Source organism: Cydia pomonella, chromosome 2 (assembly GCF_033807575.1).
Source record: "Cydia pomonella isolate Wapato2018A chromosome 2, ilCydPomo1, whole genome shotgun sequence".
Taxonomy (NCBI): Eukaryota; Metazoa; Arthropoda; class Insecta; order Lepidoptera; family Tortricidae; genus Cydia; species Cydia pomonella.
In genome coordinates, this window is record NC_084704.1 from 7,837,461 (window position 1) to 7,851,998 (window position 14,538).

A 14,538-nucleotide genomic window follows, 5' to 3' on the forward strand; every position below is an offset into this window, starting at 1 on the left:
AAAAGCTTTTATTTTGAAAAGATGGGTGTGATAATGTGAAAGAATGATCCTTCTTGTTTGTATTATTATGCTTGTCATTCGGGTAAGTATTCAGTAACATAAACATTGCTAAGGATTATACCTATAGTCTCTTACACGTGGTGCCCGTGATTACATATCAGATAACTCAATAAGAAATATTTTATATATCGAGACAATGAAAATAAAATTGGTATTATTTGGTACAAGTAGGGATGGGTAGAGTAGAGGTCAGTAAATACTGAGTATTTATTTGGTATTTACTCATTTAGGTGGGTAAACACGATTGCTAAACAAATATTTAAAAAGTGAGATTTAAGAACTTAATTGTTTTTTATTGAAGAGTGTTAACGAGTATTTACAATATTTACGTAATAAAAGCATATAAGACGCTTAATTTTTGAAAAAAGGTAAACAGCAGTGACAGGCAGTTTGTCAAAATGCGTAGTTAACAATTTTGATTTAAATAAGAACACTTTAAAAATTAATCGATAAGTCCGTCGCAGTATGAAAAATAAAAACACTAGAAATGACAACTAAAATAGGGTTGGAAACGTGAATGGCGGTGACTAAATAATAATTAGTAAGTACTTTATTGACTCTTATTGGTTGAGAACTGCCGAGGCTTCTTAAGCATAACTGTAAGTATCTCTGTTGCGTTCTTTCAAGGTCGAAATAATAGATGCTGTGAAGATGGACCGAAGAAGATTAAGATCAACCACCTCCCTCAGTTTTTCATGACCATTATAATCTTCCTAACCTAACGCTCTTGGCAGTGTACGGTATGTGGTCACAAAATGATTATATCAAAGTATTTTTCCACGAAATATATTTTAACTTAGTAACCTGTTAAGTTATGCTGTTAAAACAAATTTAAGTACTATATACATCATCTAACTCTCTGAAGTTTTTTTATTATTATGCCTGAGTGTTAGACGAATCCAACATTAATGTCCGTCGTCTTCAAGAAAATGTACCCATGTTTTTTCTTATTACTTTATAGCTAGTTACTTACATTTTAACTGAAAAGCTTAAAATAAACGACATGATTCGCGGTGGAATAAACACGATTCACTCTTAGCCCATTCGTCGACTTAAATGGTTTTATGACACTAAAACGTTAAAATTTAAGTATATTTATCTTGTTCATACCAGAAAAGGATCTAATACCTACCTATCGCAAGATTCAAATTCAAATGGAATAATGTAATACAGAGAGGCACTACGAATAGCCGCTGCTCTCTAGTGGTCAAAGATGGCTAAATATTACAGTTCGCTTATTATTTACGCAATGCCCTTATTTACACACGGTTGCTTTTTTTACGTTATTTATTATTCTAGACGATCTACCTATTGTTGTATGGTTAAAACGAAGCACTCCACTGTTTGCACCCACGTACTTACGACTCGAATCGAACGTCAATATTTTAAATAAATAAAAAGTCATATTGTGGCAAAGTAAATAAATAAATACGGCAACGAACAAACAAATAAAAGACACACAAGATAAAAAAACCACAATTTGCTAAAGATACGACATGGATCGGATATGTTTCTATAATTTAAATGAATATTTTATGTACATAGAAAATTAATTGTTTTGAAGTTATGTTATTGTTTTACGTTTGCATGTATTAGTTTAGTTTATTATTGTACGCCCGAAATGGGCAAGCTGATGGACATTTGTGATGTTTATAAGACCTATGTACAAACACAGCTTTGACAATAAAGAAATCTTATCTTATCTTATATGTCAGTGTCAAAAGTAACGTTATTGTTTGAAGAAACGTCACTTTTGACATTGACATACCCGATCCATATCGTATCTTTAGCAAATTTTTGACGTATTTTAAAGTTCGAGTCGGGCGGTTAGTTTCTTCGGCCGAAGTTCAGAGGTCGATGTATGGCTACGCGTCGGGCGGACAGAATAACGTCAGAGACTAAAGCCACATTTTAGGCCAGAATTTATTGGGCCCAAGATAGAGAGCATTGGTGAAGAGTGTCCACAGTAGTTACGTTCCTCAGGTAAAGGGCCGTCACAATCGATCACTGCTTGGTCGACGTGGCACTCAAAGGCCCCCAACTTCCCAATAAATAATACGTTCCTCAGTCATGAGGATACGACAAAGCATAAGATGTACCCATAGATCTCCGTTTGAACTGTAAGGCTATCTATAATAAACGTTTCAATAAGTGTTGGCATTGGCGTTTTAATCAAAACGGAAGTCAAATTGCCACATAAAATTAATGGTCACATTATGGACACATGCAGTACCTGCAGGATACTCGTACCCTTAAAGTTCTGTATATCGACCGGTCATATGCTGGTCCCCTGCGATCTTAATCAGATCATCAATCGACGTTTCGCCTTCGTTGTTATGCTTAACAGTCTGTAATTGATATCGGTCCCTGCTTCGTTTGGAACAGTAAAACGGGGGTAAGTCGTCTGTAGACCTTTGTTGGTGTTTGGCAGTCCGCCAGTGTCTGCCGTAATCGAGTTCCCAGTTCGGTGACCGGGCGTTGACTTGCATTTTCAGGATCTCTGGGAAAATTGCGACAAGTAGTGCATTTGGATTTAAAAAAAATTAAGTACTTATACGTTAATTGATTTAATAAGTTCATATTAAATAATAATAAATAAATAGATATTATAGGGACATTCTTACACAAATTGACTAAGTCGCACGGTAAGCCAAGAAAGCTTGTGTTGTGGGTACTTAGAAAATACTTAAAATACATAGAAAACATCCAAGACTCAGGAACAAATATCTGTGCTCATCACACAAATAAATGCCCTTACCGCGATTCTAACCCAGGACCATCGGCTTCATAGGCACGGTCACTGAGCCAAACCGGTCGTCAAATATATTTACCTTAAAAAGTCCACTTGTTAAGTTTCTATGGATCTATGGGGTGCCCTTTGCCTATTTACCCTCAAAAACAATGTCAAAAATAGTCACGTTCATTTAAAAACAATTAGTCACTCGCCTCATACTCCCTAATTATAGAGCACGGGAGCTGAATCCTGAAATAGCCATGAAAGGCCAGCAATATTTATTCGTGAACAAAAAATGTCACAAAGTGATTTATAACAAGGATGTAAAGTACACAACGGCAAAGTAAAGTCATAAGTCACTGTATAACATGTTTCCCGGATTCAAATACTTGGAAGATTGATGATACGAAATTCAATATTATTTTAAAAGGATGCGAATGCAATGTGCGCTTTGTCGTTTGCTAATTTTTTTATTGAAATCAAATACTGCTACGTCAAGTTCGAATTGCATTTCGATAAAACGTTAAAAAATCTTTAGAAAAAAAAATTGGAACAGAATACTTCCCAGGACTCAGAAATTCTGAGATTTTATTTTTCTTATTTAAATAAATCTTGATAAAGACTAAAAAGTATACCCAATTTTTCTTCTGATAGTCTAGTATAACCCAAAGTACATATAATTAATTATACGTGAAACGTGATTTGGATAACGAAATTCTCCAAAAAATTAAATTCGGAAAAAGTTACAGGTGCAATTTTCTGTAAAAATGCCTTTTAGATACTTTAAAATCGTCTGTTTAAATATGTTATTCTCGGTAAGGCTCGCCTAGGTCGAAATTGGCCTGGCTTTAGTTTGTAAGGATGTATATAATAGACTACTCTAAATAGACTATTTAAATAGATGAGTTCAATTTTGTTGTCTGTGGTATGGCAAGAATATTTCTTCCTGACGATTAGTCCCTTTTTAACCCTTCCCTTAACATTTGTAACTTATGCTATTTACTGATAGTATCATAACTTTGGTGACTTATGATCGATAAAAAAAAAATACAAAAAACAGGCGCCTATACGGAAGTTACCAAAAATGTACAGAAAAACCCAATCCTCTTATACGCAACTACGCCAAAAATCCGTGCAATACCTTTCAGGATACATTATAATAAAACACGTTGACAAACAGAGCGCACCCTTAATGATCGATCAGGGTTGCCAGCCTTCCGAACTCTTTAGCTGTAGCGCCTGCTACAGTCCCGCGCCAACCGTAGACCGCTACGCGCGTAGCCCGTAGCACTTCTTCAAACTTGCAACAGTTACAAAAGTCTACTTACAAGTGACTGAGTTGATAAGTGGAAGTGTTAAGTGGTTTATACGGATCGGATCTAAGTGTAAGTAAAGGTTGTTTTGTTAATAGTTGCGTTATTGTAATCTGGCGATACTTACGCACGTGTTTGAAATGTTGAGAGTTTTCGTAATATCGTAACGTTTTTATGATTTGTTTATTACGAAGTTTATGAAGTCATGGAAGGGAAGTCTGAAACGATAACGGAGCCCCTTTATGTTATATGAATGTGAGTTTTGAAGACGATATCCTGTTATGAAGTATTTATGAAAGTTCTCGTAAATATACAGGTATAATTTAGTTATTATACGACACATACATTATTTTAGTTCAATTATTTAATGTGTATACAGAAAAATTAAAAAATTATGATAAATATGATGCTTGGGGTGGAGCTAATATGTAAGTACACGTTTTAATATTTATCCAAATCCGTTGAAACACTTTACATATGTGAACAAGTGTACTTTTAGTAAAATTTGATAGGCGGGGAATCGATTATTGATGATTATTATTATTTTACTATAATTTAACCTTTGAAAGTGTTATTTTAATCACATCAACAACCATACGTGTAGACAATAGGTACACGCATAATAGAACATAGAAAATTTAATATTATCCGCCACAAACCCTGAAACTTGTTTATTATGTGTATACTTGTATAACATTTCTTCGCTCTTCCTGTGGATTCTACGTGTATCTGTTTATTTCCCACTAGCATAGCAGGTTTACAAATATTGAATGAGATCTCTAATCCCTTCTTCAGGGTTAGAAACACGTACTATGTTTGTTATTAGTGAAACAACGTCGTAAGCGCCTTACACTAAGCAATACATATGACGTTTTTCTAACGAGTGACGTGTTGTCCCAGACTCGACAACGGCAGGCCGCACACGACACATTTAGCTTTTATTTATAGGTGCCACAATTGCGTTTTTATTGTTTTTAATACATCGGCTTAAATGGATTATCGCGCATAAATGATTCGGTTTTATATCCTATTCGCGGCTCTCACGAGCACTCGTTACTCCGGATTTTTTTTAAAGGTTTGTTGTAACAAAATGTTAATTAAAGACGAGTATAAATCATATTCTCGTATGTAAGTATGCCTGTTGTGTTATTCTAGTTAAGATTTACCAAACCTACTATTATATTATTGACCTACTAAATTAAACAAATATGATAAAATACTTGTTTTTGAATAAATATACTTTTACCTCGTGATTGGAAGAACCTAATAAATTATTAATACGGGAATGCTTATTAAAAAGATTTAAAGGTACAGGGGGCCAATTTCTGCATTTCGAGCGCTGGATTACGTGCGGCTTCCATGCTATCTCCACTTCTAGGCATTTACTTAAATTCTACAGCTAGAATTGAAAACGAGTGGTCAATACCACTATATTCTCAATTTCTATCGCTCGTTTCTTTTTTATAGCATTTCGCCGTTTTTCACAGATTATTTAGTGACGAAATCGAACGATCGAAATTCAAAAACCGGCCCCCTGTACGGCTACAAACAGTTTGACACTGACATATTCGCTCGCGTGAACGTAACTTAACACTTTTACGGGCATAACGCCATTCTCGAAATTGCCTACTGTGGCACAGATAATACCCATACAAGATATTTCACGTATATGGTCGGACAGCCACGTCGCATAAAAGTTGTGCCACATATTGCCAGCTCAGTTTGTATACATCTTCATATATTGAAGAGGCTCATCTCGCATCTCGTCTATAGCCGTAACGTCCTCAGTCGTGTCGTGCCGCAGCATGCATCATGGCCTTATACTGACGAGTGGTGATGCATAAAGTCGGTAAGTCACTCTGAAGATTTTGCTGCGACACTAGAAAGCCTTTTGATGTGTTTAAACGACACAAGATACTTGTCTTCATTATAATCCTATGACAACTCGCCGTCTGTGGACGGGATTGTGGTTTTGTCAAAGTAAAATCATCGGCTACAGGCGCTCGAGTCAGTTGAGAGGAGAGCCAAGAGAATCATTAATGATGACGATCTGACGAATGCTCGACTCCAAAGTCTGGAGCATCGTCGCAAGGTTGCCAGCCTAACGATCTTTTACAGGATACATTTCGGAGAGTGTGCCGAGGAACTGCACAACCTTATTCCTCCGTCCCCATTTCACCTCTCCGGCACCGCTTCATGGTAGGTATTCCACAAATACGCACGAAGCGTTTTGCTTCAACATTTCTTATGCGAACTGCCAAGTGGAATGCCCTGCCCGAGTCTGTGTTTCCGCATGAGTACAATCTGGGTCTCTTCAAGGCTAGGGTAAATAGGTATCTCATAGGTAAGCGTGCTCCACCGTAGACCGCATCATCACTTACCATCAGGTGAGATCGTGGTCAAACGCTTGCCTATCGTTATAAAAAAAAAAAAAGACGTGGTGCCATGACGAGGCTCTCCATTTACGTCTCTCGTCGGACTGTCAGTGAACGTATTAATTTTTATGCATCTCACTAGTAATAGCATATTAGTGCGAGCAAGATGTACAGAAAGTAAGTTACGCAGACGTTAGCGTATATGTTAGTTTGACAATGCTAAGGTAGTCGTGGTAGCTACTAAAATAATTTTTGAATAGAGAATAGGCTGACGTCTGTCACAATGTGTTGATTATATTTCGTCACTTCATTTTTCAGATATAATTTTATATTAACCATGTAGTTTCCCTATTGTACAGATAGCATCGCACACATTTAAGAGTAACTATTTTGATTAAAACTGTGAAAACCAATTTCCGCCCACTTCCGCTTACTGGTTACCTGCGTGCGGCGACCGCTGCGCTCTTCATTCTTTATTTGTGCGTGGTAGCGTCCACACCTCGGTCTAGTTGCCGAACACTTCGGCACAAGACCACATTTTTTATAACGATCTTCGTTGCCTACTATGGTGTTAGCTGTGAGATTTCATTGAATTCGTTGTGCAATATACATATATTTGTTTTTAAAATCGTTGTGCAATCCTTCAACTTGAAGGACATACATACATCCTGGAGGTTAGTCGAGAACTAACACGATGGAAAAAATCATCCTGGAGGTTGGTCGTGAACCAACACGAAGGAAAGTCTGTTCGTATTTCGAACACCGATTTCGCCCGGGGGTTGGTCGTGAACCAACACGAAGGTATAAGATCGGATAACGCACAACGAAACAAAGGCATAAAAAATCATCCTGGGGGTTGGTCGTGAACCAACACGAAGGAAAGTCTGTTCGTATTTCGAACACCGATTTCGCCCGGCGCGGCGATTGGTCGTGAACCAAAAGATCGGATAATGCACAACGCACAACGAAACAAAGGGCCTAGACATTCATATTGGTGCATTTTTCATAATACCCATATATTTTGTGGGAAATTTATTGCCTTAAAAATGGGAATAATGTTGTGTTATAAAGCCGAGGGAGGCTTTCTTTTTATTTGGTTTTAGACGGCCCAACATTTAAAATATATCCAAATTTTACTCACACCTAACCCATAGTACGGTATTAAATGAAAAAAGAAGTATGAATCCCCGCCCATAGGTTGAATGTAAATCAACAAGCGACTCACAAATGTTGTATTTAACACAATAGTACATTGTTTTTATACTACACTACCCACATAAATATAATATTAATACATTGGGTAGGTATAACTTGTCTCTAAAAGTGGGAATTGCTACGTGTACCTACATCACGTCACAGTATTATTTAAAGTATATTCTTTCTGACGTACAATATTTAAACTCTTATATGTCATAAAAGACCTGTAATGGATTTGAAAGCAATTTCTAAACTTAATCTTGATAAAATATCTTGTTAATATGTATAGTGGTGCCCTGACAGTGCACACTTTTTGGTGTCGATTTTTAAATCATTATGATATGCAGAAACATTCGTAAAACGAACTATAAAAATATGGCTACGTACGTCAATAATGTTATGGGCAACTTTGGTTTACTCCTATATTAAATCGCATAAAAAAGAGTCAACCAAATGAATACTTATATCAAAATATACCTATTTATAATATCAGTTTTAAGAATCTTTATTTCTCAAAATAAGATATAACAAAACTTGATATAAATGAGTAATTGTCATGGTCGCTTATTGGCGATGCCAGTAAGTACTTATTATCTGTTTGAAAATTAGATTTTTTCTTAAAGTTATACCGGATAATTAATTCAATTGAATCATTGAATTATAATAAGTACACTTACTTCAATTGAATTAGAGGAAGACGAGTTTTTTCATCACAATTTACTAGAACAATTTGCAAGAGCTCAGTGTCAAGCACCACTAGAGTACCATCCATCTGAGTTAATCAGAATATGGTTTTCTCTTCATTTTGGCGAGTTGCACATATTAAGATATTTTGTTCGCATCTCTCACAGACATTACGTGTTTATTTTTATGGTTGTAAATAATCGGTAACTAGGTAAATACCTATTCATATATTTATTTAATTGTATTAAAACAACAAGACGATTACCCTCTGATTATCCTTTAAAGGATTACCCCTCAGATTACTACTTAAATAACTAAATAATTAATTAGGTAACAGAAATCGTATAAAATAAATAAATAAATGTATGGTTCAACTCTCATGTGTCTGTCGCGGTACTCTTTCAGCCATTGCGATGGTACTATGCAATACGTTCACTAGACTTAAAACACTCAAAACGGTTATGCAATATGTTTTTGCTAAGTTTGAAATATATGTACATATACATTTAGTATCTGTAATCTAATTATACTACTGTATAATTAATATAGTCATTCATAAAATTAAGACCGAATCACTAAATATAATATTTGTTTTCTAAACTCGCAACACAACCACAGTAGCAATACATTTTTTTATTTTATTATGCCAGTTATTCTATAAGTGTATTTTTTATACATTATAAAAATATACAACATTACGTCTATGTCTTTCGTTACCGACAGAGCGAATATTTGGATAAAATAAAAATAGAGGGCATTTGAGATTTGATGCTTAATACGTGAAAAACTATGGATTGTTATCGTGGTTGATTGCTGTGCTAGTTTAGTTTGCGCTGAGAGAATAGCAGCTACAGCACCGATATTTGTGCAAATATGGTCAATCGTGTCATGCTGTCATTAATATTTAATAAAAGAAAAAAGGTCATCTTATTTATCTTTATTCGAATGAAAAGACTTGTCACATGGAGTCATGTACATATGTTTATTAAGCTAATTACTGATCATGTATGTTGTACGCTGACTTTACCTACTCAGGTTTAACTGGTTATTATTAACTTAGCACCGTAATACGAGTAGCTCGAATATACATTAGGTATATAAAATTAATTTATAAATATATTCCGATGTCATTAATGGGCCTTGGCCCTTGCCCTATTTATTATATGCAATATGAGCGCAATAATAAACATTTCAATTTGGGTAAATTATAATGTTATATAAGAAATAACTTCGAAAGTTGAGTAGTAGTTATAGTAGCCTTATAAATTTATTTTTTCATATCTTAACCGAAAGCATATGGATTTATGCACGTTCATATATTTCTTATATTTCAAGAACGGATTTTTGCATTTGATAAAAGCCAAAATATATTTCTTCTTGAATAGATCAGAGATTTTAATGCATTTTAATGACGTTAGACACGTTTTGGAGAAAATAAAATAAAAAACTATTATTTTTAAATTAAGAATCTTAAAACGCGCTAGGCCGCGTGAGTCTTTGTATCTACAAAGACTCGTTGTGTCACTATTCGTTCAGCAGGAGCTGCTGTAAGCCGACATGCGTGTGCATGAGCCTAATAACTGAATTTTCTCATTGTCGCCATCTGCTCAATGAATACAACGTATCCTACCCTGTCTGGAGGTAACGCTGGGTTGTATCGTTGACATAAATTACGTCTTATTTTAGTTATTATTACTCTTAGACGAGTCTGAAGTTGATATCAATAGTAGTACCGCCTGTCTTCTTTAATTCCGTATCGCGGGCAAGGACCGCTAGTGAACTTTCATACATTCATAAATGGACGTTTTATGAATTAATTCTACTTTTTGAAATCGAATTAAACTGAATGTAAAGTAGACCACAAAGTGTATAGAATCTTAGTGAATTATGTTTCATTGTGAACAACAAATTGAAACGGGATTATTAGGCTTTGTTTTGATATCCTAAAAGGTGTATTATATATACATATATATATGTATCATGTGTACATACCTAATATGTACTTTTTATTTTGAACCTACATACCTAAACTTTCTTTATGCTTTTAAACAAGGCTTCATAACTCAATTGCCACAGTATACTTGTGTACACATATTATGTCCTGAACTTGGTCTGCAGTCTACGCAGGTGGGCTACTCTGCGTTCGATACAGTGATAATAACTTCAATTACGATTACGATGGCTTAAAACACAACCCATTACACAGTTGTTCGCTAAAGCATTGATTTAATTTTGGTTCAGTTTCATTTACCATACTTCTGGATTTCTTTAGCAGTCAATTAAAATAGTATCATGTGTTTTCATAAATAGGATCATCAGATCGTTTTCTTTTATTATAGAATTGGTTAAAGTTAAACGACTGAAATACGATTTTAAATAATATAACTCAAAACTTCAAAATATGGTATATTTGGGACACTAACTTAATACAACTGATGAAAATAAATCTCTAGAAATTGAAAATAAATAAATTCTGATCAAAATAAATCTTTAGCACCTGAAAATAAATAAATTCTAGCCATATATATATGGCGATTAACTTATAATCTAATAATTTGAAACATTAAACTATAATATGAATATCTCATACCAAGGATACTTTATATGAGTAACGGCCTAACTGCAAATACAGTAGTTCAGATAAATAAAAAATAAATAAAAATACTAAATATTTCGGTTTATCACCATGGTTAACATTAACAAATAATTTTCACCCGAATGACTTATTTTACTTCGGACTAAGATAGATATATGTTTTTAGTGTCTCACTATGATGTTTTTTAATAATATATTTCTAATGTTAGTACGGTGTATACGTAACGTACAGTAAATAAAATAAAATCCTGCGGTCATTGGCATGGCATATAAATTGGGAAGTTTTTTTTTTCTCTCTTTGAGAGGTCCCGGCGTCCATGTGCTAGTTAGGAGGAACGTCTTAACTTAAACCAGATACTCAGACAGCCAAAGCTTTCGGCTTATTTCAACCAAAACTTATATCTCTAAACATCTACATGGTTAATATAAAATTATATCTGAAAAATGAAGTGACGAAATATAATTGATGATCAAACGAACTTCTTGAAGTGAAGTTCGATCGATATTATATGAGTCACTTCATTTGAAGATATAATATAAGGTCCCACCCACCCTAGAGCCCTGATATAAGTTTTGGTTCCTGCCTTCTCTAAAAATAATGAAGAGCGCAGCGGTCGCCGCACGCAGGTAACCAGTAAGCGGAAGTGGGCGGAAATTGGTTTTCACAGTTTTAATCAAAATAGTTACTCTTAAATGTGTGCGATGCTATCTGTACAATAGGGAAACTACATGGTTAATATAAAATTATATCTTCAAATGAAGTGACTCATATAATATCGATCGAACTTCACTTCAAGAAGTTCGTTTGATCATCAAAAGATGCACACAAATTAAATGTTTTTAATTGAAGTAAAACGCAAACCGAGGCTTTTTAATTGTCTTCCTGCATTTAGATATTTACAACAAGCCCGAGGTAAATTGAACAGAAATATTAAACTAGAGACGGTAAATGACGGCTCGAAGCCGTCCAATTTGCCGCTGTTCCCGGAATTGGCCGTTCGCTGATAAGTTGCTCATTAAACCGGAATCCGGGAATTTTATTCAATAGGTCAATGAGGAAGAGCTCTATCCCATCCGTTCGCCAAATTGTTTGAACTCAACCAAATCCGAGGAATCGTGGGAGGGATATCGTATTATAAGAATATTTCTTTATGTTAATGTCGTGTATGGTCGCCATGTTAAAACAATTAAGGTTGTATTTATTTAAGCTAGATACCTTACTTTGGCAAACTGATTTCTTAAAATGTGTTCCATAATTCATAATTAACTGCTTAAACACTTTTGCGTCAAGTAGCCTATCTAAATTTCTACTCTTTAAAAAAGTTCGCATAAAAATCATATAAATAAATAAATAATATATTTAATATTATACGGCATTAGTACACAAATTGACTAAGTCCCACAGTAAACTCAATAAGGCTTGTGTTGAGGGTACTTAGACAACGATATATATAATATATAAATATTTATAAATAGTACCTATATGTACACCTATATGTATACCTATATGTGTAAATAAATAAATAGTATGGATCACTCACTACCTACAAGCCTGTATGTACCTATATGTTGGCTTAAACTTACTTGAACTCAGAATTATGAGCCATCTCTACGCAAAAAGTGTTGTTCGTTATCTACTTTTCAGTAATAAATAAATAAAATAAATATTATAGGACATTATTACACAAATTGACTAAATCCTACAGTAAGCTCAATAAGGCTTGTATTGCAGGTAATTAGACAATGATATATATAATATATAAATACTCAAATACATAGAAAACAGCCATGACTCAAGAACTATCCGTGAGTTAAATCGACCGGGATATGAACCGGGATTACCTTTTATATTGTTAATCCCGGTGTGGTAATCACGGTTGATATCTCGTTGGATTTAAGTCTAGTGGAAATAACCGTATACCATTCAAAACTGTTACAAATATCCGTTCTCATGACACAACTAAATGCCCTTACCAGAATTTGAATCCGGGACCATCGGCTTTATAGGCAGGGTCACTACCCACTAGGCCAGACCGGTCGTCAATAGTGTCCTAGGGTGCCGGGATGCAAGCTTAAATCACAACTACCTAGTCATGGGACAACTTAGCTTGCTTTAGAATCCGTCGTTGCAGTTACGTAGCTGACGTCGGACGACGGCGTGTAAACCAAATGCCACCCATAACGGACCCAGAACCCGATTCAGATTTAACAATTCCTTACGGTTTTGTACAGGTTTCGATAAGACATAGACGATGGTCAGGGTTTATCTACCCATGACTTTCACTTACGGGGCAGAAAGTTCGTGTTTTCTCACTCTCACAGAGCGTAAGCATGATCGAGAAGGACGTGCGTGCCTGGGAGCGCGGATATCATGATTTTTTTTATGTTTTAAAATAATAATAATAATAAAAAATTGCTGAGTTTTTTCAAGCATAATATTGCTCATTTTAAGAAATTATTCCCATTTGTTTAGCTTTTATGCAAGATTTATTATTTATAATCTTTAAAGTTCAAAGTTTTTTGTATGCTAGAATCTGGGTAAAGTTCGTCATGTCTGTCTGTCTATCCGTCCGTATATCACAGCCACTTTAAGAACTATACTGTTGAAATTTGGTAAGTATATGTATTCTGTGAACCGCATTAAGATTTTTACACAAAAATAGAAAAAAAAAACAATAAATTTTGGGGGTTCCCCATACTTAGAACTGACACTCAAAAATTTTTTTTTCATCAAACCCATACGTCTGGGGTAGATAGATAGGTCATAGGGATAGGTCTTCGAAAATGATATTGAGGTTTATAATATCATTTTTTTCTAAACTGAATAGTTTGCGCGAGAGACACTTCCAAAGTGGTAAAATGTGTGACCCCCTTGTAACTTCTAAAATAAGAGAATGATAAAACTAAAAAAAATATATGATGTACATTACTATGCAAACATCCACCAAAAATTGGTTTGAACGAACTAGATCTCATTCAAACCAATTTTTGGGGGTAAGTAGTTTTTTAATACGTCATAAATGGTACGGAACCCTTCATGGGCGAGTCCACTCTTGACTCGCACTTGGCCGCTTTTTTTCTATCAAGCGAAAGTCTTTACTCAGGCCTCAACATTGTTAATTAAATTTATGGCAGCCGTACTACGATCCTAAAAAACGCTACGATTTTATTTCAATCCGTTTTCTGAAGCTACTGCACCTTACCTATGCATGCACGAATCAGCGTCAGCGATCTTCAAGGTCGCGATTTTCGCGGTTATAACCCAGCTCCCAGTTCAACAGCTACGTAGTTGCTTTGTCACGCTCGGGAGCATCAACAGTATACTTGGTAAGTAATAGTGCAGCCTATAAATGTCCTATTGCTGGGCATAGGCGGTGTCAGTCCCCACTCTGCCCAAAGCGGGTGGCGACTTCACATACACTTTTGAATTTCATCGCAGATGTATGCAGTTTCCTCACGTATGAAACTCATTGGTACCAGCCGGGGTTCAAACCTGCGAGATGCGGATTTGGAAGTGGCACGTTTCACCGCTAGGCCACTACATACAACTTTTCTACTATAATCCCTACTAATATTACAA

General features: G+C 35.1%; 1 protein-coding gene across 1 annotated transcript in view; it reads left to right on the forward strand.

The window, feature by feature from the left end:
* Positions 1-3,845: 3,845 nt before the first annotated feature.
* Positions 3,846-14,538, forward strand: part of LOC133532808 (atrial natriuretic peptide receptor 2-like) — a 65,877-nt gene continuing 55,184 nt past the window's right edge. The window contains exon 1 of the mRNA XM_061871660.1: positions 3,846-4,179. The gene's annotated coding sequence lies outside the window, so the exon portion shown is untranslated. The remainder of the gene's footprint in view (positions 4,180-14,538) is intronic.